The 24,236-nt window shown below is 44.1% G+C and overlaps 1 non-coding gene across 1 annotated transcript; it reads right to left on the bottom strand.

Annotated features, from left to right (window-relative positions):
* Positions 1-899: 899 nt before the first annotated feature.
* On the bottom strand, positions 900-1,006 carry LOC114910779 (U6 spliceosomal RNA). The gene has a single exon (XR_003797784.1). It is a non-coding gene; the product is annotated as a U6 spliceosomal RNA (small nuclear RNA).
* Positions 1,007-24,236: the final 23,230 nt, after the last annotated feature.

The raw sequence follows: 24,236 nt of genomic DNA, 5'->3' as shown, positions 1-24,236 counted from the left end.
AAAGTGAGTGAGATACTCAGTAATAAACACTTTAAATGATTCTGGAGATTGAGAACATTTGATCTCCTAGTTTCGAAAAGGGAACAGCCTGTGTACAAACATTTTTTATTGTTTTATTCTACACGATCTGCAATACCACCGCTACCATGCTACACACCGGAAGTACCACTGCATTCTGCCTTCTATCCGGATCACTTCCGCGGTGGTACTGTGACAGAGAATGTCCAGTAGAAGGAGCTATATCGCTTTCGCACAGTACTGAGCGAGTGGTTGAAACTTGTCTTTTATACGGACTTTTCATAAACTTCTTTTCTTCGCGGCATCAACATACAGACATTGCATACGTACATATATAGTCTTGTCCGTAGATGTAAAAAAAAGGAAAACACTTTGTTTCCGAAACAGACCCTTTGAGTGTTTAATAATCACAGAGTGTTAATGTGTATAAATTGTATCATTCCGGATTCATCATGGGTTCATGTATAGTTATTACAGGGACACTGATGGACTTTTAAAGCTCCATGATCCATGTTCGTGTCCTTAGTCTGCCAACAACACAGCAAATTTTAAACATGTTATGCGGGGTTTTACTGGTATTTGGTGTTTTGGATAGGCTGGGAAAGACATTTTTATTCCCCCCCGCAAAAAAATGGGAAATGGGCTCTCAGTGTCCGAAAATTGGATTTGCACAACATTTTCCGGAACAGATTAGTGGAATATTGAGGGACAGTCGTAGTTTACTTCTCATAAACGTTTTATTTATTTACCAAAAAGAAGTTTACTTATATCTGAGGATTAGTTGCAGCGAAGAGCGTAAGTGAAGGAAATGGAGTTTTAAAGGGCACGAGGCAGCGCGTAAGAAATAGAGTAGCGATGCACAAAGGGCTTTGTGTGTGGGACAAAATATGGAACGCTTCACGAATTTGCGTGTCATCCTTGCGCAGGGGCCATGCTAATCTTCTCTGTATCGTTCCAATTTTAGTATATGTGTTGCCGAAGCGAACACGATAAATAATTGATGACGTGAGCTATATAAAGGCCCGAGCTGTGCTAATGTTCCGCACACTGGTGACCTGTTTCGAGTGCAAATCTGACAAAATATTCCTGGAAATGAACTCTGTGCCATTTCTCCACCGTCTCCTAGATCTTAGTCTAACAGTGAGGATTTATTATCTGTGCTCTCTTTTTGTTTAACTGAGATTAAACGTCGTTTATTCGCTTGTTGTGCCGAGCGCAGTTGCTTTATGGGTCTTATTTAAATTAAGGAAATGATACGCGTTCTCATTGGAAGAGTAGCGACATCACAATAAGAGCGCTTTTCGGTAGGGAGACTGTTGCATGATGGGAAGTGTAGTCAGTTGTACAGCAGTAAATATCGGCGGTTGTGTTTGTTTTTTTAACATTTATTTGTTTCTTCCTTCCTTCTGTATTCTCGGCGTTTTGGTCAAGGTGGAAGTTTAGTTTTTTGTGTAACGGAAAGCACCTCCTTTCAGAAAAAGAAAGAAAGAAAGAAAGAAGAAAGAAAGAAAGAAAGAAGAAAGAAAGAAGGAAGAAAGAAAGAAAGAAAGAAAGAAAGAAAGAAAGAAAGAAAGAAAGAAAGAAAGAAAGAAAGAAAGAAAGAAAGAAAGAAAGAAAGAAAGAAAGAATTTTGACAAATGGCATCATCCCTTCCCCATGAGAACCTGTGTCAGACACCACCTATATTTATGAGTTTCAGGCTGGGAGGGCACCTCCCAACCCTAACTCTTTAACTAGAGATCCTTGACTACGCCTCACTTGTCATTACCCATGCTGAGTATAATAATCACTCACTCACTCACTCACTCACTCTCACACACACACACACACACACAGAGAGTCTGAAATCGCTCATCCCAAGCGGAGTTTCGGTGAGCCAGAGCCTAACCCAGCACCACAGGGCTCAAGGCCAGAGGGAAAGGGGACAGACCTAGGATAGAAGACCAGTCCATCACAAGGCACCCCAAGCAGGACTCAAACCCCAGACTCACCAGAGAGCAGGACCCAGCCAAACCTGTTGCACCACCACGCCCCCCTTTTATAATAATAATAATAATAATAATAATAGTAAAGGAAGAAACAATTAAACACTGGAACTGAGAAAAAAAACACAAACCTATATAAGAACAGAAGGAAAAAAATTTTCTCTCTCAGTCTCAGTCCTTCAGATGGGCCATAAAAGCAATGATCTATATCTGGCACTCAGGTGGACCTTTCCTTCATGCAGACATCTTAATTGGACTGGAATAGTGGAACCTCAATATTGATGATTCCTGATCACCTTCCCACTAATTTTTTTTTTTTTTTTGAGATACACAAACATTTATGTATATTACAGGAGTAGCTGTGTAAAGGCTTAGTTATGTTAGGCTTAGTTAGTTAGTTATGATAAATGAACATTTACACCCTACATGAACTTAGAAGATCATGGGTGAAGTGAGTCTGGAAGAGGTGGGCTCAAGTTTAAGAGTTTATTCTCATGTGTACAGTAAACAGTTCGTTACACCATACAATGAAATTCTTACTCTGTGAATCCTCTCAGCAACATATGTGTCACGTCCCACGGGGTTACTGCCCCTCCTGGTCAGAGGCGGCGCCACTCAGTGCCGCTAGAGAACACCCACGTATCAGCTCACACGCTCATAAAACACGGAGGATAGAGATCCTTGACTACGTCTCACTTGTCATTACGCATGCTGAGTATTTTAATCACTCACTCACTCACACTCACACACATAGTCTGAAATCGCTCATCCCAAGCGGGGATCGCTCATAGGATATTTCGTCACGTCTCGGGGTTCCAGTCATACTCAGAGAGTAGCATTTCACTGTTCACCTTACTTCGAACACAGTGTGTGGTTCCTTGTCCCACGTTTCCAGTTTCACTTCCACCGAGTGTCTTAACAGTCTGCACAGTGCACTTTTAACATCACCCTGCACATGAGGTCATTTTACGTCTCGTCCGTGTTCGGACGTAATAGCAACACGCATCCGTGTCGGACTCCCGTCCGGACGCTACACTATGACATAAATGATAAGGATATAAGGAAAGGAAAACACAAATAAATCACAAATTTAAAAAAAATTACTACTAGTGCAAAAAATCCAAGAAACAAAGTTATATACGTATATAAAGTGTGCAGTGCGCAATGTAAACATGGAAGTCTTACATGTACAAAGTCCTGCAGAGGTCGATAGGTCTATTCGCAGTTGAGGGGGTGTGTATTTGTGTGCGCAAGGTATGCGGAGGTAATCTGTGGTCTCTGATGTTATTGGCGTTGTGGATGTATATGTGTGTGTAGAAGGGATGAGGTAGTTGACACCTCTCAGGCTCAGAGGGTGAACTGTGTCTGCTGTGATGGGTGGAGAGGCAGTGGATGGGTGTTGTTCCCAAGCTTGATGGCCTGTGGGTAAAAACTGTTTTTCAACCTTGAGGTTCTGGCTTTAAAACTCCTGTACGAGCTGTAGCATCTGCCTGATGGTAAGGGTGTGAAAAGCCTGTGCTGGGGATGACTTTTGTCCTTTATGATGTTAATGGCTCTCCTGATTGTCCTGGCCTGGTATAGGCTCTCCAGTGATGGTAAGGACGTTCCAGAGATGGTTTGAGCAGTTTTCACTACTTGCTGTAGCGCCTTACGATCCTGTACTACACAGCTTCCGAACCATACTGTGATAGAGCTGGTGAGGACGCTCTCGATCGCACACCTATAGAGGCTTCTGAGGATTCGGCTTGGCATGCCAAATTTCCTCGGCCTTCTCAAGAAATGCAGACCCTGGCGTGATTCCTTGACAAGATGTGTAGTGTTGAGAGGTCTTCAGTAATGTGAACAATCAGGAATCTGAAGCTGCTCACTCTCTCCACCACTGTCTCACCAATATGCAGTGATGAGTGTTGCTCCCTCCTTCTCCATGGATCGACTATCAACTCCTTTGTTTTGTTGGCATTGAGGGAGAGATTGTTGTCGTGGCACCACTCTACTAGGTCAGCCACTTCCCTCCTGTATGCAGACTCATTGCCTCCTGTTATCAGTCCAATGACTGTCGTGTTATCAGCAAATTTGATGATGCTGGTGTTGTTCTGGGAGTTTTCAGATCCTTTATAAATGTGGACAGAGATTCAGCAGTTCTGAGCGAGAGGGGGAGGTCATTACACCACAACAGAGCCAGAACTAAGAACCTTGTGCTTTACCTTTTGTGCTTGGGACCAAGCTGGCAGATGTGGAAGAGTGAAGCAGTCTGGTTGGGGTGTAGCGGTTGATCAAGTCTTGGAAATAGCTAGGAGCAGTTCTTTTGATGCATTTGAAGGCCATAAGCAGGGTCTTAAATTTGATTCGGGCAGCTATAGGAAGCCAGTGCAGAGAAATGAGTAGAGGAGATACATGGGAACACTTTAGCAAGTCAGACACAACTCTGGACCCCCCCCTGCAAAGCTATCCTCTCCAACTTCAATCCGTTCTCCGAATCTGAAGTTGCTGACCTCCTGATATTGTGCAGAGCCACCACCTGTTTGCTTGATCTGATCCCATCATTACTCCTTCAGAACATTTGCCCGCAACTCTCCTCCTTCATCTCTTCTATCATCAACTCCTCACTCTCCTCTGGCTGTTTCCCAGCTGCCTTCAAAACTGCTCTAATTTCACCTCTGTTAAAAAAAATCCTCCCTGCACCCCAATCTGGTTGAAAATTACAGACCGGTCTCTCTCCTCTCCTTCCTGTCCAAAACCCTTGAGCGGGCAGCCTGTGATCAACTGTCCGATTTCCTCACCCGGAACCATCTCCTTGATGGTTATCATTCTGGTTTCAAAGTTGGTCACTCCACTGAGACCACCCTTCTGGCGGTATCTGACATTCTCCAAGCTGCTAGAGCTGCCTCCCTCTCCTCGGTCCTCATCCTCCTCGATCTGTCTGCAACATTTGACACTGTAAATCACAGGATTCTACTCTCCTCTCTTAACCAGCTTGGGATCAAAGGTGCAGCACTCAGATGGTTTGAGTCCTACCTCTCTGACAGATCCTATCAAGCGGTCTGGCGGAGCTCTCGTTCTTCTCCTCTGCCTCTCTCAACGGGTGTTCCTCAGGGCTTGGTATTGAGTCCTCTTCTTTTCTCCATCTACACCTCCTCCCTCGGTCCGGTCATAGCCTCCCAGCTATGAGAAGAGCTGGGTATCATCAGCGTACCAGTGGTATTTGAATCTGTGGGAGGCAATGATAGGGCTGAGGGAGGAGGTACAGACTGAGAAGAGCAGAGGACCAAGTATCAAGCTCTGCAGGACACCAGTTGTGAGAGGTAGAGGAGAAGAACGGCAGTCTAATCAGACCACTTGCGAGTGTGGTGTGAAAAATTTTTTGTTGAGCAGAGGGTGCGGTGGCGCAGTGGTGCAATGGGTTAGACCGGGTCCTGCTCTCTAGTGGGTCTGGGGTTTGAATCCTGCTTGGGGTGCTTTGGGACACACTGGCGTCCTGTCCTGGGTGTGTCGCTTCCCCCTCTGGCCCTGTGTTGCCGGGTAGGCTCTGGTTCCCCGCGACCCTGTATGGGACAAGTGGTTCAGAAAGTGTGTCTGTGTATTTTCAAGTGATTAATATATTCTAGTGCAGGGGTTTCGAACTTCTTTGTATTGCGATGGTATTAAACAGGAAGCGAGGGTTCTTGCAATTTTCATCAATTAACTTTGCGTAGTATTCAGATCTGGCATGAAAAAAGTGCTTTTTTATATATTTTTTAGACAATCGTACCAGGCAACATAATAAACGTTAGTTTAGTTGAACGCCATTTACGCTCTAATTTACGACATTCTAACTTTATTGCACGAGTTGATTCGTTGAACCAAGGCAAGTTTCTGACAGTTCAAATAAGTTTAGTTTTTGGTGGAGCCGCAGAGTCTAGGGCGAATTTTACCCGAATTATAATAATCTAAAGCCATTTGATCAATATCTACACTCGTTCCAAAATCTGAGCTTCTAATATGATCAATAATTTTACCAGTAGTATGCATTGTCATGGGGGGCGCGGTGGCGCAGTGGGTTGAACCGGGTCCTGCTCTCAGGTGGGTCTGGGGTTCGAGTCCCGCTTGGGGTGCCTTGCGGCGGACTGGCGTCCCGTCCTGGGTGTGTCCCCTCTCCCTCCGGCCTTGCGTCCTGTGTTGCCGGGTAGGCTCCGGTTCCCCGCGACCCCGTATGGGACAAGCGGTTCCGACAGTGTGTGTGTGTATATATATATATATTTTCATTGTCATCAATATGCCGCACGATTCTGGTCTTACTATTGTCCGACGGCAGGTATAGATCAAAGGTTACTAAATGATGATCAGAAATAGCCTCGTTTAAAGGAATAATATTAACATGATGAACATCTATGCCGTAGGTTATGACGAGATCGAGCGTATGGTTACGGGAATGAGTAGGACCGGCAACAACTTGGGTAAAACCAAGGGAGTTTAAGAGAGACAGAAAACTATTAGCGAGAGTGTCCGATGACACGTCTACATTGAAATCACCCAGCAGGATAATTTTGTCATGATTAATGACTAAATCGGTTATGAAGCTGCTAAATTCCTCGAGAAATGAGGAGTACGATCCAGGTGGACGGAAGATAATTGGGGTTTGAGTTGAAATCTAATTGTAGAGCTTCAAACAAGGTGATATTATCACGATTTCTCAGTGTTGTTTGTAATCTATTATTGAAAAGAACGCCGACTCCACCTCCACGACTTACAGAACGAGATTATGATTTATGGAAATAATCATATCCGTCCGGAACGGCTTCTGTAGACTGTCTGTGAGTCGCCCGCCAAGCACATTCTAAAATAGGCGTAATTTTAATTATTGATTTTAGTTTTTTATTATACATACAAAAATTAAAAGGTGTTAACATTTCATATAACACACACACACACATTTTCTGAACCCCTACGGGGTCGCGGGGAACCCGAGCCTAACCCAGCAACTCAGGGCGTAAGGCTGGAGGGGAGGGGGACACACCCAGAACAGGACGCCAGTCCGCCGCAAGGCACCTCAAGCGTGACTCGAACCCCAGACCCACCAGAGAGCAGGACCCCGTCCAACCCACTGCGCCCCCACACCCCCGCGCCCCCCATATAACATTAAAACATCAAATAAAATCATCATTTAAAAAATTTAGAAGTTTACACGTCAGGCTTATTCTGTGAGTTGAGGCGGTAGTGAGCTGACAGGATAAACAAGGTGAAATCAACAAAAAAACAAATGATTAATTATGCTGATGGTGCACCAGGTCCTGCAAAAAAAGAAAAAGACTTATTACTTCAATGAGGAGTGGGAGACAGAATTTCTCTTCACAAATGTTAAAGGCAAAAGTGTATGCCTCATCTTTGGGGCCCGGCTAGCATGGCGGTATCCAAGAGGCAAAGCGGTGCGCAGAGAGACATTTCACCACAGTCCACAGGACCTTCAATAGCAGTTATCCACCAGGTACATCATTTAGAAAAGGAAAGAGTTAACAAGTTGAAATGCAACATTAAGCAGACAGCAATCATTTTTGCCCAGGCCCGCTAAGAAGTCACATAGACTGCAAGCAAAGCTTCATGCTCATTTTGACGAAAAACAAATTGTTCTCGGATGGTGAAATTATCAAGGAGCAATGACTGTGATAGCGAACACACTGTTTAAAAATCACAAGAATGGAGATGAAATCATGTCTGCACTCTCCAGCAATGTTCAACTCGGGGCAAAGACGAGTCACTGCTATGTTAGCGAACGTCATGAAGCAGCTGGAGAAAGACTTAGGTTCGTGCAAATGGTTTTCCATCCGGTGTGTTGAGTCTGTAGGGAAATGTGTTCAGTGCAATGTGAAAGAAAAAATGATAAATGTACATATTTCAATAAATTTTCTTGGAATATTTTCCAGGAAGGGGACGCGGTGACGCAGTGGGTTGGACCACGGTCCTGCTTTCCGGTGGGTCTGGGGTTCGAGTCCTGCTTGGGGTGCCTTGCGACGGACTGGCATCCCGTCCTGGGTATGTCTCCTCCCCCTCCGGCCTTACGCCCTGTGTTGCCGGGTAGGCTCCGGTTCCCCGCGACCCCGTATGGGACAAGCGGTTCTGAAAATGTGTGTGCGTGTGTGTGTGTGTGTGTGTGTATTTTCCAGGATTGATTGTTTCATAACTTCTCAACTTACCACCGAGGCCAAACTGTAATATAAAATGCTGTCTGTTAAATATTCGTTCACTAACAAGTAAAGCTGTCCTAGTAAACGACTTAATATTAAGGTACAAGTCCGATCTATTCTTTCTTACCGAAACCTGGCTCAGTGAGTCCGATACAATTACGCTACATGCGGGCTACCAGGTGCCCGCGGGCACCATGTTGGAGACCACTGTTGTAGTGTGATGTAAAAGTTAAGATGTTTAGAAAATGTATGTCGTCTGTTTAACACAATGGAGAAGTGGTGAAAGTTTAACCTTTAGGATGGGTCCCAACACACCTTTTAAACGGGGACAAATTGTTCAGAGTATCAATCACTTTTGCATCAGACACAAGCTATAATATATGGAGTTTGTATCAAAGCAAGTTTCAAATATGTCGCCATGTCTTGTGATGACCTGTGTATGAGCTTGCAAATAAAAGGAGGCATTGCAAACTGATCAGAGAGAGATCCAGTTGTACTGAGCTCTCCCATCAGCTGATATTGTTGTGAAAAGTCTGTACTTGTCTGAGTGTTTTGTGCAGATCTCCTGCAGCTAATTGGTTCCAGAGAAGGAAATACAATTTCTTTCACAATAGCATCTGTGAGATAGGTAGGACTCGAACCATCTTAGTGCCGTTCCTTTGATCCCAAGCTGACTAAGAGAGGAGAGTAGAATTTGGTGGTTGACAGTGTTGAATGCTGCAGACAGGTCAAGGAGGATGAGGACCGAGGAGAAGGAGGCCACTCTAGCTGAGTGGAGAGCATTAGACACTGCCAGGAGTGCTGTCTCCGTGGAGTGACCAACTTTGAATACAGAGTGGTATCCAATGAGAAGATGGTTCCGGGCAGGGCTTGACATTACATACCCACCCACCAAATGCAGGTAGAAAATGGCGACAGCAGGTAACTCCATCACCCCTACTAGGCACTTCGGCAGGTGACGTTATGGAGGGGTAAAAAAAAAAAAATGTAGATCACAAAATTCTTCTTAGATGATCAAATCAAGTCTATGTTATCCAAAATAATACTGAAACTCCCATGAGCACTTGCTGCACAGTGTGCGCGCGCATACTATTAGGTGCTTCGGCACCAAACTCCAGCAAGAGAAGGAGAAAAGTTGAAAATGTTGTGGCACATTAAGGGCGTGAAAGCACCAAGTAAACAAACAGATAGCACAGCAAAAAAAAAAAAAAAACAGAAGACAGTAGATCAAGATCAAGATGAAGTGAAGAAAAGTAGGATTTTCAATGAAAAGTAGCAATTGGGTCACAAGTGGCTACAGTAGTATGATCCTGACAAAAACATTATGTATTGCTTGGATTGAAGATAAACAATGTATTTCTGCTACCATTACTAATTATGAATTTATGTCGTTTTTCAATAATAAATTAGTGAATATCCGCAAATCCATAGTGCCTTCTAGTTCGGTTTTAGCAAACATAAGCTCTTCTGACGATGATATTAGTTGTCCGCACTATCTCAGTAACTTCAACGTAATACTGTAGAAGAAATTACCGTGCTAATTCGCTTTATGAAAAGTACTACCTGTCCTTTAGACCCAATCCCCACTAAATTACTGAAAGCTGCAGTTTCCGTGCTTGCAGAACCTATTGTTAATATTATTAATATGTCGTTACTAAATGGCTGTGTTCCGCGCGCACGCACGCACGCACACACACTCGGAACCGCTTGTCTCATACGGGGTCGCGGGGAACTGGAGCCTACCCGGTAACACAGGGCGTAAGGCTGGAGGGGGAGGGGACACACCCAGGACGGGACGCCAGTCCGTCGCAAGGCACCCCAAGTGGGACTCGAACCCCAGACCCACTGGAGAGCAGGACCCGGTCCAACCCACTGCGCTATCGCGCCCCCCTCCTGTGTTCCAAAAGCCCTTAAAATCGCCATTATTAGACCCCTACTAAAGAAATCGGATCTGGACTATAATAACCCATGTAATTATAGACCGATCTCCAATTTACCGTTTTTATCCAAAATTCTAGAAAAAATCGTAGCATCCCAAATTGTAAAATATCTATATAACCATAATATATTTGAAAAATTTCAGTCTGGTTTCTGCACTGGTCACAGCACTTGCATGTGTTGTTAATGATATTCTCATTTCTTCTGATTCTGGTCAGATCTCTATTCTTACGTTACTTGACTTGAGTGCTGCGTTTGATACTGTTGACCATAGTATACTACTGAGTGGACTTGGAAACCTGGTTGGACTAAGAGGTACTGTTCTGAAGTGGTTTGAATCGTATTTAGCAAACCGTGAACAATTTGTATTGAAATCCGACGACAGCACCCCATCCACCTCTACTACGGTTCAGTATGGTGTGCCGCAGGGCTCCGTGTTGGGTCCATTACTTTTCTCACTTCATATGTTACCACCGGGTGATATTATTCGCAAGCACAATGTTAATTTCCATTCGTATGCCGATGACACACAGCTTTATGTATCGTTCAAGCCTGATGATCCATCACATGTGGTGTCATTAACTAATTGTTTTACCAGTATAAAATTATGGATGAGTAATAATTTTTTTATCTCTAAATGCCAGTAAAACAGAGGTATTTGTGGTGGGTGGTGATGCTAAAACGCTCGACACAATCACGTCAATCTTTACAACAAATGGTATTACCTTCAAGTGTACCGATTGTGTCAAAGATTTGGGTGTCCTGCTGGATGGAAAGCTGTCATTTGTATCGCATGTAAATGCTTTCACTAAGTCGTGCTTCCTTCAATTAAGAAGCATAGCTAAAATGCGGCGATTCCTTTGTAGACGGGATTCAAGGAAGGCTTTTTTGCAGAGGCCCAAATCAAAAGGAGGAATGGGATTGCCAAATTTTCAGTTTTATTACTGGGCGAGTATTATAAGAATAATGGCCTACTGGCTACAAGACAACTTAGAAAGAGCATGCTGTTATCCTTCTTCACTTTCAGCTCTACTGTTTTTGCCTTTACCTACTATGTGTCTTGATCCATTGGATAATCCAGTGGTTTTGCACACACTCAGGATTTCGTCTCAGATTCAAGGGTTTTTCGGTTGGCAAGTTGGTTCTCTCCAAAGCACTATTACTAAAAATCATTTATTTGCTCCCTCATTTCAAAATACTATATTTGATGATTGGGTTGGAAAAGGAATTTATAGCTTTTCAGACATGTTTATTGACAAAGTATTTCCATCATTTGAACAGCTACAAAGCAAATACAACATACCTCGGTCAAACTTTTTTGAATATTTACAGGTACGAAATTTTATTATACAAAATAATCCATTATACCCCAACTTGCCAAATCAATCTGTAATGGAACTGATACTGACACATGATCCTTACAAGAAAGGGGGTATTTCATATATATATGAAACGCTATTCCAGTTGACAAGAATACCAACTTTAGAACACTTAAAGTCTTCCTGGGAGGAAGATTTGGGTGTAGAAATTGCAGAAGAACAGTGGGAGGCAGCCCTTAAACAGATTCATAGCTTATTGGTGTGTGCTAGACATGGCTTCTTACAATTCAAAATAATACATCGTTTACACTGGTCTAAACAAAAACTGAACAGGATATTTCCAGATATAGACCCTTCATGTGACCGTTGTGGGCTTGCGCCAGCTTCATTGGCCCGTATGTTTTGGAGCTGCCCTAAATTGTCAGCATACTGGAAAGGTGTTTTTTTGATGTTGTCAAGAATATTCCAAAGGCCTATTGATCTAGACCCCCTGGTGGCGATTCTAGGTATAGTAGAATCCGAGATAGTAAAAAACAGTGCTGAACACAGTATGGTCTCATTTGTCAATTTACTAGCACGGAGATTAATATTATTAAATTGGAAACATAAATCTGCCCCTACACATATAAATTTAATGAGAGAGGTAATGAAGTATTTGGAGCTAGAGACAATTAGGTTCTCCTTGAAAAAGAAAGAAGAAAAATTTTATAGAATTTGGCAACCCTTCATAGATTATTTCAAGGAGATTAATTCTACAGGTGACAGCTAAACAATACAACCCCTTAATATACAGTGATCAAAGTAAGAAGTGGATTTAATGAATATATGAGGTATTTAATAGCCTAATGCCCCCTGCCATTCATTACTATTTTTATTATTATGATTATTTTTTATTTATTTCCCTTTTCTTTTTCTTCCTTGGACATATTTTAACCTGTAAAGGTGACTAATGTCAGGAAAGTTTATGGATTTTGCAATGTAAATTGCTTTCTCATAGATTGTCGATTATGCAGGCTACTCTGATAAATTTAGCCGTTTCTGTTGAATAAAGAACAGGTTCAGGGAGGAGGGATGCTGACACTACTATGTACAAGGAGAGGGTTTTTTTTTTTTTTTTTTGTGAGATTATTTTGTACATGGTTGTGGATGTGTTGGTTTATGTGTTGTGATGTTTTGATATATCTGATAAAAAAATTAATAAATCAAGTTTTTTTTAAAAAAAAAATAAAATACGGCGATTCCTTTGTAGACGGGATTCTGAGAAACTGGTTCATGCTTTTGTTTCCAGCAGCCTGGATTACTGTAATGCTTTATTGTCGGGTTGTCCGTACCAGGCTATATCCAGGCTACAGTTGGTACAAAATACTGCTGTGAGAATTGTTACTAGAACTAGGAAGTACGACCATAGAACACCGGTACTTAATTCCTTGCATTGGCTCCCGGTCTCTTATAGAGTTGATTATAAAATCCTACTTTTGACCTATAAGGCAATACATGGCATTGCTCTGGCTTACCTTCGTGAGATCATTAATCTTTATATCCCAGGACGATATCTCCGTTCATTAGATGCAGGTTACCTTAAAGTACCTGTGATCAATAAGACCTCAGTAGGAGGTCGCACCTTTAGTTATAGAGTACCTAAACTGTGGAATAGTCTACCAGTTACTGTCAGAAATGCCCCGTCTGTTTCTGTTTTCAAATCCCGACTTAAGACTTATATGTTCACTCAGGCATTCCACCTCGTAATGTAATTCAACCTGCCTTGGTTATTTATTTTATCACCTTCACAAAAATGCATTTTAAAGTTACTTAAGTAACAAATTACTAACTCTCTCCTATCTTCTCGTTGAGCACTACCTCGCTACATAAGACCTGAGGAGGCCGGCCAGTGGTGACAGACGAATCCCATGCTGACAGAGGATGATGTCCATCTGCCGTGACGATCGAGACGTTCCATGCCGAGTCGGGGATCCAAGATGCCATTCACCAACATTATAATTACTTGTTAAACACTGGCTTACAAATTGTTACTTTCTAGAATGCCCAGGAGGGGTGGGCTACCACTGGCCCGTGGACCCCCAGAGGTTTTTTTCTCCCTCAGCTCTCAGTTGGGAGTTTTTGTTCCTTTCCCCGATGGCCAGTAGGTATACTTATAGCTCTATAATAAGTTCTTCATTATGGTAGCCATTAGTTGACCGTCTTCTTTGTTTGTATCTGTTTTTCTTGCCTTATGTCTGTGTTAAAGTGCTCTGTGTCACTGCGTGAGAAGAGCGCTCTATAAAAAAATATAATAATAATAATAATAATAATAATAATTGTCTGTTGTACTCACGGTAACGACAAGGTACAGAAAATGTCTTTTGTTGTGGGAACTACCAGTTTCAAACTGGAGACAATGAAGGATCACAAAATGTCCAATGGCCACATGCATATTCACACTTGTAAGAGGGCAAAGAATGGTTTGCTGTCAGAACTTAGACAGCATTGCTGTGAAAGCACTTGTCATGATGAAGGCACCACGGATTCAAAAGATGATGCTGCTTTTCCGAAATGTGCACGCAATCAGGAAGCATGTGTGGAATGAAAATTTGATTTTAAAGCATTGCTACACCTATATGCTTTCGTATTAGAATGTTTAAGAACGAGGGGGCGTGGTGGTGCAGTGGGTTGGACCAGGTCCTGCTCCCCAGTGGGTCTGGGGTTTGAGTCCCGCTTGGGGTGCCTTGTGATGGACTGGTGTCCCATCCTGGGTGTGTCCCCTCCCCCTCCGGCCTTACGCCCTGTGTTGCTGGGTTAGGCTCTGGTTCCCCGCAACCCGTATGGGACAAGCGGTTCCAAAAATGTGTGTCTGTGTGTCTTTGTTTAAGAATGAATAACTGTTGATACAGCTTGTGTAAGAAAGTGCCACATTCCAGGCAGTAGTTTGGTGCCAGTTTGTCCCTTTCTGTGTCAGCCTCTTCCTGTAAGATACTGGGGGAACACAGATTTACGTAGTTCCCGTGGGACTGTGCACAGTAAAAGGGATAACATTGGTGACAGTTGGGAGTGTTTCATGAAAGGATGGGAGATTGAGGGGCACCTTGACCTGTTTGGAATGATGAAACAAAATGTATCTCACACATGCTTGCAAAGAACTGCTCTAGAATGTGTATAAATACCTGATTGCTTAACTGCTGGGGTGCACCTCTCTCTAGGAGGCTCACCCATGTGCACATGAATAAACTAACTTTTCTGCAATCTGAATGTGTTGCCGAATTGAGTCTATTCTTCCTACCACGCGTGACAGAACCTTCAGTCATTACTTGTGGATGTGCAAGGAATTATTAATCAAAACTAACATTACTGTTCTTTATTGCTGGTAACTACATTAATTTTACAAATTTTAAGATAAGCAAGGTTACTAAGTTTACATGTAATACTATCATGAGCTAGGCAACCTCACAATGTGGACAGATGAGCAGCCAAATTGACATTAAGACCTGACTAGCAATATATATGTGTGTGTGTGTATATACATATTTGTTAATATCTATAAACATTGTTGAAAAAGGCTACCTATTTCATTAAGCAAGATGAAACTGTTATTTTTGTCGACAGTGTGGATGCACAAAAAGGCTTGAATATTGGACAAACATACAGAAATACCAACTGTCATGGCGGAAGTCGGGAATCCAGCCGACGGATTCAGATGCGGTAGCAGGAACGACCAGGGGGCAGGCAGGAGAATCGTCAGGGACAGGCACAGGTTGATTGATCAGCAAACGTCGTTCCGAGGGGCAGTCAGGAGTCAGAACCAGGAAAACAAGAGCAAAGGGTCCAGGAGCCGAGCAGGAGGATAACGGACGGGTAAAGAACTCAGGCAAGGTGTTGCAGTTGCTCTCGTGGAGTTTCCGCATTCAGGAGTGTCTGAACCATTCTTCTATCCCATGCTTCTGTAATCAGTTGCCGGTGCAGGAGCAGGGCATGTGGTTGTGGGTATGACACTAATAGAGCCAAGGAATTTATGCATTACATAACGCAGGCTGAAAGAAAGAAACTCAAAGCATCTATTGCCAGCATTAGTGGTGGTTGTACAGACAGCGCGATGGTGGAGGAGGAGCTGGGCTATGTGAGATGTGCAAAAGCAGGCAAAGTGGAGGTGTGTTTCGCTGGGTCAGTGGTGAAAGCAGATGCCAGTCGCATAGCCGAAGCCACACGTTTGACAATGAAGACCGTGTCAGAGAGCAGCGAGGAAGATACTACAGAGCAGTGGAAGGAGAAGTTAGTCGCTTGTGGCACAGGTGGCGTATCAGTTATGACAGGAGTGAAGGGAGGTGTCATCAGCAAGCTGCAAGGGGAGAGGTCTTACATTTTAGGGATACACTGCATGTCTCACCACCTCGAGTTGTCCTACTCTGGTGCAGTTTCTAAGAATAACTTTGCCAGGAAAGCTGACAACCTCCTAAGTGGCCTCTACACATTATATCACAAAAGCTGCCTGAACAGGTAAACCCTGAAAAAGAGCTTTGAGGAGATTGGCTTGAAGCCTCTGATCCAACAAGAATAGGGGGAACTTGGTGGGTAGCACATTTCCCGAGAGCTCTTGATCACTTTCTGAGAGGGTACAGGGGACTTGTACACAACTTAAAACAGGTATGGAGGAGTTAGGCAAATAGTTATGGAAGGCAATTCATACTAGAGTAATGCTAGGTAGGTGGGTGTTGTGGTGCAGTGGGTTGGACTGGGTCCTCCTTTCCAGTGGGTGTGGGGTTCAAGTCCCGCTTGGGGGGCCTTGCGACGGACTGGCGTTCCATTCTGGGTATGTCCCCTCCCCTTCCAGCCTTATGTCCTGTGTTGCTGGGTTAGGCTCTTGCTCCCTGCAACCCTATATAGGACAAGCGGTTCAGATAGTGTGTGTGTGTGTAATGTTACATATTTTTGTGTTTGTTTATTAATTTGGTTTTTTTTCTATTTCAGTTTTGATAGTACACTAATTACATGTACTTGATAATGTCTGAGAGTCATCTGAAGCACATGGCAATGCATTGCAGAAGGCAAAGGCACAAGGATTCCTCAATATCATGAAGGATGGAGCAGTCATTAAATTTTCCTGCTTTCTTCATGATGTGCTGATTCAGTTCCGCAATCTGTCCCAGACCCTGCAGCGGTCCTCAGTGACTTTAGCCGATGTCCATGACCGCCTGTCCTCCACTCAGCCTGTAACACTGAAGTACAAATCCAGAGAAAATAAATACCTTTTTTGCTGTAATCATAAAGTTTACTTGATTAGTATTTAATACTCCAAGATAATGTGACTGGGGGGTGTGGTGGTGCAGTGGGTTGGACCAGGTCCTGCTCTCCAGTGGATCTGGGGTTCAAGTCCCACTTGAAGTTCCTTGCGACGGACTGGCGTCCCGTCCTGGGTGCGTCCCCTCCAGCCTTATGCCCTGTGTTGCTGGGTTAGGCTCTGGTTCTCCACAACCCCATATGGGACAAGCAGTTCAGAAAGTGTGTGTGTGTACTTGAAAGTGCAATAAGTATTATAAATCATAAAAATCGTGCAATTAAGTAAAGTGTGTTGAAAAAGATATAAAAAGCTCTATACCTACCATAAAACACACAACACTTACATTCAGCAAATATATAGGGGTTGTGGGATTTTGTAAGTGCGAAAGGATGTATGTTACTTACCCAAGGATGGATGGATGGATCTGCCACAAAGCTGTGGGGTTACAGCCAAAAGAGAGCCTGCCACCTCTCTTTGGCTTCTAAGTAACTCCTTCGCCTGACATCTTTCTCGATCCTAAACGTTAGGTTGGCCCGGATTTTATGATACACACCCTGGACGCCTGAGTCTATGTCTGTCTGGACCAGTTGGGTTCTTGTGTTCTAAAGCATTTGTTTGGCTACGCTGATCAACAGCCACGTCCGGGCAGCTGCTGCCTTCTGAGCGCCAGAGTTCCATCCCTTCAAGACTTTGTCATACATCAAAATCATCTACAGACTGATGTTCCTGCACAGGCAAGTCACCAAATGCCAGACCTCCCGCACCTGTCCGCAGTCCCAAAAGGCATGCACGAGAGTTTTGTCCTCACTGCACTAGAGTTGCAGGCACGGTGGGTGGCTAGTCAGTTTGTGCCTGTACAGGATCACTTTGACCAGCAACTTGCTTTGTAAACAAAACCAGTTCAGATCTTGCTGATTGTGGTCAAACTCACACACACACACACACACACACACACACACACACACACTTTCTGAACCGCTTGTCCCATACGGGGTCGCAGGGAACCAGAGCCTACCCGGCAACTCAGGGCGTAAGGCCGGAGGGGGAGGGGACACACCCAGAACAGGACGCCAGTTCGCTGCAAGGCACCCCAAGCGGGACTCAAACCCCAGACCCACCGGGAAGCAGGACCCGGTCAAACCCACTGCGCCACTGCACCACCGCACCCCCCTCTGTGGTCAAACTCCTTTGGTTGAATCCTGGCCCACATGCCCTCCTCAAGCTGTGGAAGAACCTGAGTTCCTCTCCTCTCGACTATTGCCTTATACAAGGCCCTGTACTTAAGGAGGGTCTCTGCCTCGACCCCGGCCGTAGTGATCTTATTCCACTTTACAGCATGGCTGTAATGAGCGGGACGTATCTTGGCATTCGGCCCGGTGATGGACCAGGACTTCACCAACTGGCACATCAACTGGCACACCAACTGGCACAAGGTCCAACCAAAGACCCACAGTTTACTGGTGGGGATGCTCGATCTGGGTTTCCAGTGAGCTACATAACTGAGATAGGAATAGTCGATCAAGTTTAAAAGGAAAGTCGGGCACATCCCTCCCTCCCTCCCTCCCTCCTGCTTTGGAAGGTACATGACTACCCACCTCATGTACTTGTACCTGCCACTCTAGGTGAGATCGAAAACATGTTTCGTAAGGCCTCTCCGCAACATGCAGGGCAAGGGCTACACCTTCACAAGATAGAGCAATGTAGGGGGGATGTCCACCTTCAGCGCCAACGTTTTCCCTATCAAGGAGGGGGATCTGGTCTTCCACAAACCCATTTCCTGTCTGACTTCGGTCAAGCATTCTTCCCAACTGACCCTGGCAGCACCTTCCAAAAGGAAGTTGACCCTCAGCACTTTGAGAGGACCATCGCATTGGGAAAAACCACCAATGCAGTCGTCTCTGTTTATCCAGGTGCCAAAGAAGTTGATAAGAGACTTGCCGAAGTTCAGCGCCAAGCCAGAGGCACACCTGAACGCCCGAACCAGGCTGAGCGACCGGTCTGAGCACAGGAACAACGTAGTGTCGTCTGCATACTGGGTCAGCGTTAGCGCCTCACTGTCTTGCCGCCACCCACCTGGCAGGAGCAGACCACTGATCACCAGGTGGGCGTGAACAGTGGCCGCCAATGCCTCAATGTAAATAGCATAGAGGATCGGGGAGAGTGGACAGCCCTGCCTCACTTCGCTAAGCTGGGGCACCCATCCCCTAAGGGAGCCCGGCTACTTACTTCAGTGTAAGGCACACACACCCACCTCAGGAAGTTGGGGCCAAAGCTCAATCTGCTCAGGGTGTTAAACAGGAAGCAGTGATCCACTCGGTCAAATGCTTTATCCTGGTCCAAACTCACCAGCGCGAAGGGGAACTTTCAGTGCTCCACTCAGGCTATGGCATCTCAGACCAGGTGCACATTCCAGAGCACAGAATGCCCAGGCACTCCGTACATCTGGTCATGATGGACCAGACCAGCTATTACCTTCTTCAGGCACTCAGTCAGGACCTTTGCGGTGATCTTTGCATCGACACAAAGCATCATGAGGGGTCTCCAGTCGGCAAGATCAGCTTTATTGCCTTTCTTGTACAACAAGGAGAGCACCCCTGTCCTCATATTTTTAATAAGCATGCCCCTGCCCAGCACTTCCTCGACATCACACAAAAATGGCGGCCCCAAGACATCCTGAAACATGGAATAAAATTCCACCGGTAAACTGTCAAGGCCGGGAACCTTGCACCGATTCATCTTACCAAGCATTTCCAACAGGGCTGTCAAAGCCGCCAAGGGCATCCTTGGGAACCTGCAATGTCAAATTCTCTGAACAGCTCCTTTCTGTTACAGAATCCGTTTCCTTGACTTTAAAAAACAGGATGCAACCTCCAACATCTGGGCAGTGTCTGTGAAGGACTCACCCTGCTTGTTCCACAAAAAGGTAAAATCTCTCTTGCATTTCAAGTCCTTCACCTTGTTAAAAAAGTAGGAGGTACCCTTCTCGTTCTCCTCTACCTCTTTAACTCTGGCACCGAACAGAAAGGCTTTGGCTTGCCACTCATGCAGCCGCCTCAAAATAGCCTGAGGGACACCTTGCAAAATGATGTGAGTTACATCATTTTGTCAAGTAGTACAAGCGGTAATAACTCACTAGACATGTATATACAGCATGATACACTACAGTACAGCAAAGTACAGTATACTAGTGTACAGTACAGACACACTCTGTTTAACAGAGCCTGTCCAACACAAAGGACACAATTAAAATGAAGCTGCTGCCAAACCCGCAGAGGCTTAACAAGTCGGGTCCAAACAGGAATAAGTTGAACTGTGCGGAAGTTGCGTGCCGTACTCACGGGAAGTCGTGCACGGCGATGCGGAGGATGGAACCCTCCACAAAATGCCCCGCAGCCCCTCGGTCCCCCTGTGGCTCTGGCTTCGGCTCCTGCTCTGGTTCCAAACCCATTAGCTTTCCTTTTCTCTGGGCCACTACCATGTTTGCTGGACACCGTCAGCTGGCTGCTTCCGCCAACGTCACTTCAAGGGGTGACCATGTTTACTGGATGCCATGGGGCTGTCAGGTGGGTGCCTATGACATCAGTCACGGGTTCCCTGGCTCTTCTCATGAAGAGACACAGTTAAAAATATTTAAAAGTGCAACAGATATAAAAATTCAGAATATTCCCTGTGGGTGGTGCAGCGTACGGCACGAGCGCTGAGTGTGTCCTTCTGACAAGCACGTGCCTTATCACAAAACAAATGAAAACAAAGAGAAACAGAAAGAGAACCGTATGTGGCATGGAATAATGTCACCAGGGATTTTATCTTCGCTCGAGTGTGTTTTCTGTAAGGTCGTGTTGTTTCTCACAACTCAGGCTCCACGTTCACTTGTATTGGTTGTGACACGTAGGAAGTATTTTGTTTTCTTATTCTAAACACTTGAGTTCAGTAAAGTCTGGGAAAAGACGAAGGCCTGAAATCTCGCACGAGGTGTGTCCGACAAAGGGAAAGAGGCCATCTACAGCCTTCGAGAGCTGCAGCGTCTTCTTCCGACATGAACCGAGGCAAGAAAATGGCGCCAAATTAAAACGTGAAAGAGCACCTGTATCTTTGTGGAAAAAATCATTTTCAGGCCTGGAGGACGATGAAATGAAGTGAAATTGGCAAACTTGCGGACAATAAAAGTTTCACTTCCTGTCTGCGAAAGGATATTTGAAACGTACACCTTTGCATCTGAATTTCCGTTTCCCACAAAGTGGGGAAGGTGCGAAACTTAGGGGAACTTGACAGGGAACATATAAAGCGTTACCGTCCTGTGGACCAAACAGCACAAAGAACACCGAACCCTGCGTAAACAGTATGTGTCGCCATGTTTGGAGAATTAACATAAGGTGGTGTGAATAAAACATGAGCATTCTGTGGACTTCCCCAACGTGTCTCTGTCTCACATGTGTTTATGGCTCAGGGAAGCAGGGATGAGTCTCCGGGGAAGACAAGAGGTGGTGACATCTGTGTCTATATCAGAGATGGATGGTGCAGCCAGTACACAGTCAGAGAGTCACTGTGCAATCCGGATGTGGAATTACTTTGTTTATCACTGAGGCCTTTTTACCTTCCGCAAGAATTTTGGAATATCATTATTTGTGCAGCATATGTTCTGCCGAGCAGGAATGCCGTTAAAGCAGCTAGCTGCATAACTGACTGTGTTCACATGCAACTACAGCGTACTCCTGGAGCTCTGATTTTTCTTCTTGGTGATTTTAACCATTGCAGCCTGGACCTCTCTCTTCCACTGAATGAACAGTATATCAAATGTGATACCTGAGGCAATAAGATTTTAGATAAATGTTATGGGGGGGGGGGGGGGGGGTGCAGTGGGTTGGACCAGGTCCTCCTCTCCGGTGGGTCTGGGGTTCAAGTCCTGCTTGGGGTGCCTTGCGATGGACTGGCGTCCTGTCCTGGGTGTGTCTCCTCCCCCTCCAGCCTTACGCCCTGAGTTGCCGGGTTAGGCTCCGGTTCCCTGTGACCCTGTATGGGACAAGCAGTTCAGAAATGTGAGTGTGTGTGTTACGGGAATGTGAAGGATGCATATATTGCCAAGTCAAAACCTCCATTGCCGAACTGCGATCATAACACGATTCGCTTGATTCCTACCTATAGAACTCTCTTCAAAAGGATAAAACCAAAGACCGTGTCTGTTTGGTCTGATGATAATATTGAAATTTTAAAAGGTTGCTTTACTTCTACGGACTGGGAACTGTTTCCCGAAATGGACACTGAGGATGCCACAGAGACAATAACAGACTATATTAACTTTTGTGTGGACACAGTTGTTGAGAATAAAACTGTAACTGTCTTTCCTAATAACAAAAATTATATAACAAGGGAGGTAAAGGAATGTTTAACCAGGAAGAAATTGGCTTTTATCAATCAAAATAAAATGAAATTAAAATTAGTCAAAAATGAATTAAATGCTTTGTTGAAGGGGACAAGGAAAAAACACTGAGATATTATAGAACAAAATTTTAATTCAGGGGATTCCAAAAAACTTTGGGTTGCTATGAAAGTAGTAACTAACACTGAACCCCCCGAAAGAAGCTCATAACCAGTAATGACCAACAGAGAGCAGATGACTTAAATGACTTTTTTCTTAGGTTTGAGTCACCTTCGGTGTGAATGGTAGATCAGGACTCTGTCATATGTAATTCAGATCAGAGATTAGAGGTAGCCCCACATGTGGTTAGTTCGCTATTTAGAGACATACGAACCAAAAAATCCACGGGTCCTGATGGAATTTCGGCTTTTTTGATTAAAAACTTGTGCCAATGAACTTACTCCAGTATTCTGCCCTATTTTCCAGAAATCATTAGACTTGCATATCATCCCGTCTTTGTGGAAAAAAACAATTATGCTGGTTCCCAAGAAAAATTGCCCAGTTGAGAATTGTGATTTTAGACCTGTGGCTTTGACTTCAAATGTTATGAAATGTTTTGAAAGATTTGTAGTAACTGTTGTAAAGGACGAGGTTAAATTATCCCTTGACCTGTTTCAGTTCACTTATAAGACCAGACAGGGCACCGAGGACGCCATTAACTGTATCACTCATTTAGTGAATAGGCATTTAGAAGATACCCAAGCGTATGCACATCTACTTTTTATAGATTTTAGTTTGGTTTTTAACACACTTCAACCCCAGCTACTAATTAGGAAGCTGACAGAGTTAAAAGTGAACCCTTTTTGCATTAAGTGGTTTCATTCATTTCTAACAAATTGAACACAAGTCAGGGTCAATAATTCCTATTCCGAAGTGAAAACTACTAATATGGGGGTCCCACAAGGCTGTGTTAGCTCACCCATTTTATTTACATTATACACTAATGAGTGTGTTACTAGTCAGGATAATACCTTCTTCATCAAATTTTCTGATGATACTGCAATATTGAGTTTATTGGACAGGAACAGGGGGTGCGGTGGCGCAGTGGTGCAGTGGGTTGGACCACAGTCCTGCTCTCCGGTGGGTCTAGGGTTCAAGTCCTGCTTGGGGTGCCTTGCAACAGACTGGCGTCCCCTCCTGAATGTGTCCCCTCCCCCTCCAGCCTTATGCCCTGTGTTGCCGGGTAGGCTACGGTTCCCCCGTGACCCCGTATAGGACAAGCGGTTCTAAAAATGTGTGTGTGTGTGTGTGTGTGTGGGTGGACAGGAACCCCGCACCTTTGCAGTACTTTTCTGAAGTTGCCAGGTTTGTGGGGTGGTGTGACAACAACTCCTTAATTTTAAATGAAATGAAGACTGTTGAAATGATCTTCGACCACATATCTGTGGGGGATCATAGTCCTGTAATAATACATGGTAATACTATTGAACAGGTTTCTTCATATAAATAACTTGGGTAGTTATACTGATGATCTGTTATGTTGGTCTGCTCACATAAACAGTCTGTGTTCTAGATTGCAGCAGAGACTATATTTTTTTTTGCGAAGGTTGAAAGTATTTGGGGTAAACCAGAAGATTCTATTTCTGTTTTACCAGTCTGTTTTTGAGAGCTTGATAAGGTATGGTATTACAGCATGGTACGGAAACTTGACTGTCCAATTAAAATCGAAACTTGGACATACTGCTCTAAAAATTATTGGGTGGGAAGAGAAAAGACCCATACAGAAGTTGTACGAGGCATCTGTTTTAAAACAAGCTAATGAAATTGTGGCTGATGACACACACATTCTACATGAGAACTTTAACATGTTATCCTCAGGGAGATGTTTTAGAATCTTGATGTGTAAATCAAGATTTCTTTTGTGCCAACTGCAATTAAATTATTAAATAGGGAATTCCCAAACTGAGGTTTTAGACTGGTATATAGAGATTTTAAACTCTGACTATTATTTATTTATTTATTTTTTAATTTATTTTAATTTTTTAAACTGTATGTTAGAACGTGTATTGTTTTATGTGAGTTCAATGTTGTGCACTAGCCATGTCATGGTGTCCAACACAAATTTCCCTGGAAAGGGACAATAAAGTATATTCTATTCTATTCTATTCTATTCTATTCTATTCTATTCTATCCTAC

This window comes from Scleropages formosus, chromosome 6 (assembly GCF_900964775.1).
Source record: "Scleropages formosus chromosome 6, fSclFor1.1, whole genome shotgun sequence".
Lineage (NCBI taxonomy): Eukaryota > Metazoa > Chordata > Actinopteri > Osteoglossiformes > Osteoglossidae > Scleropages > Scleropages formosus.
This window is presented reverse-complemented; position numbering and strand designations above follow the sequence as displayed.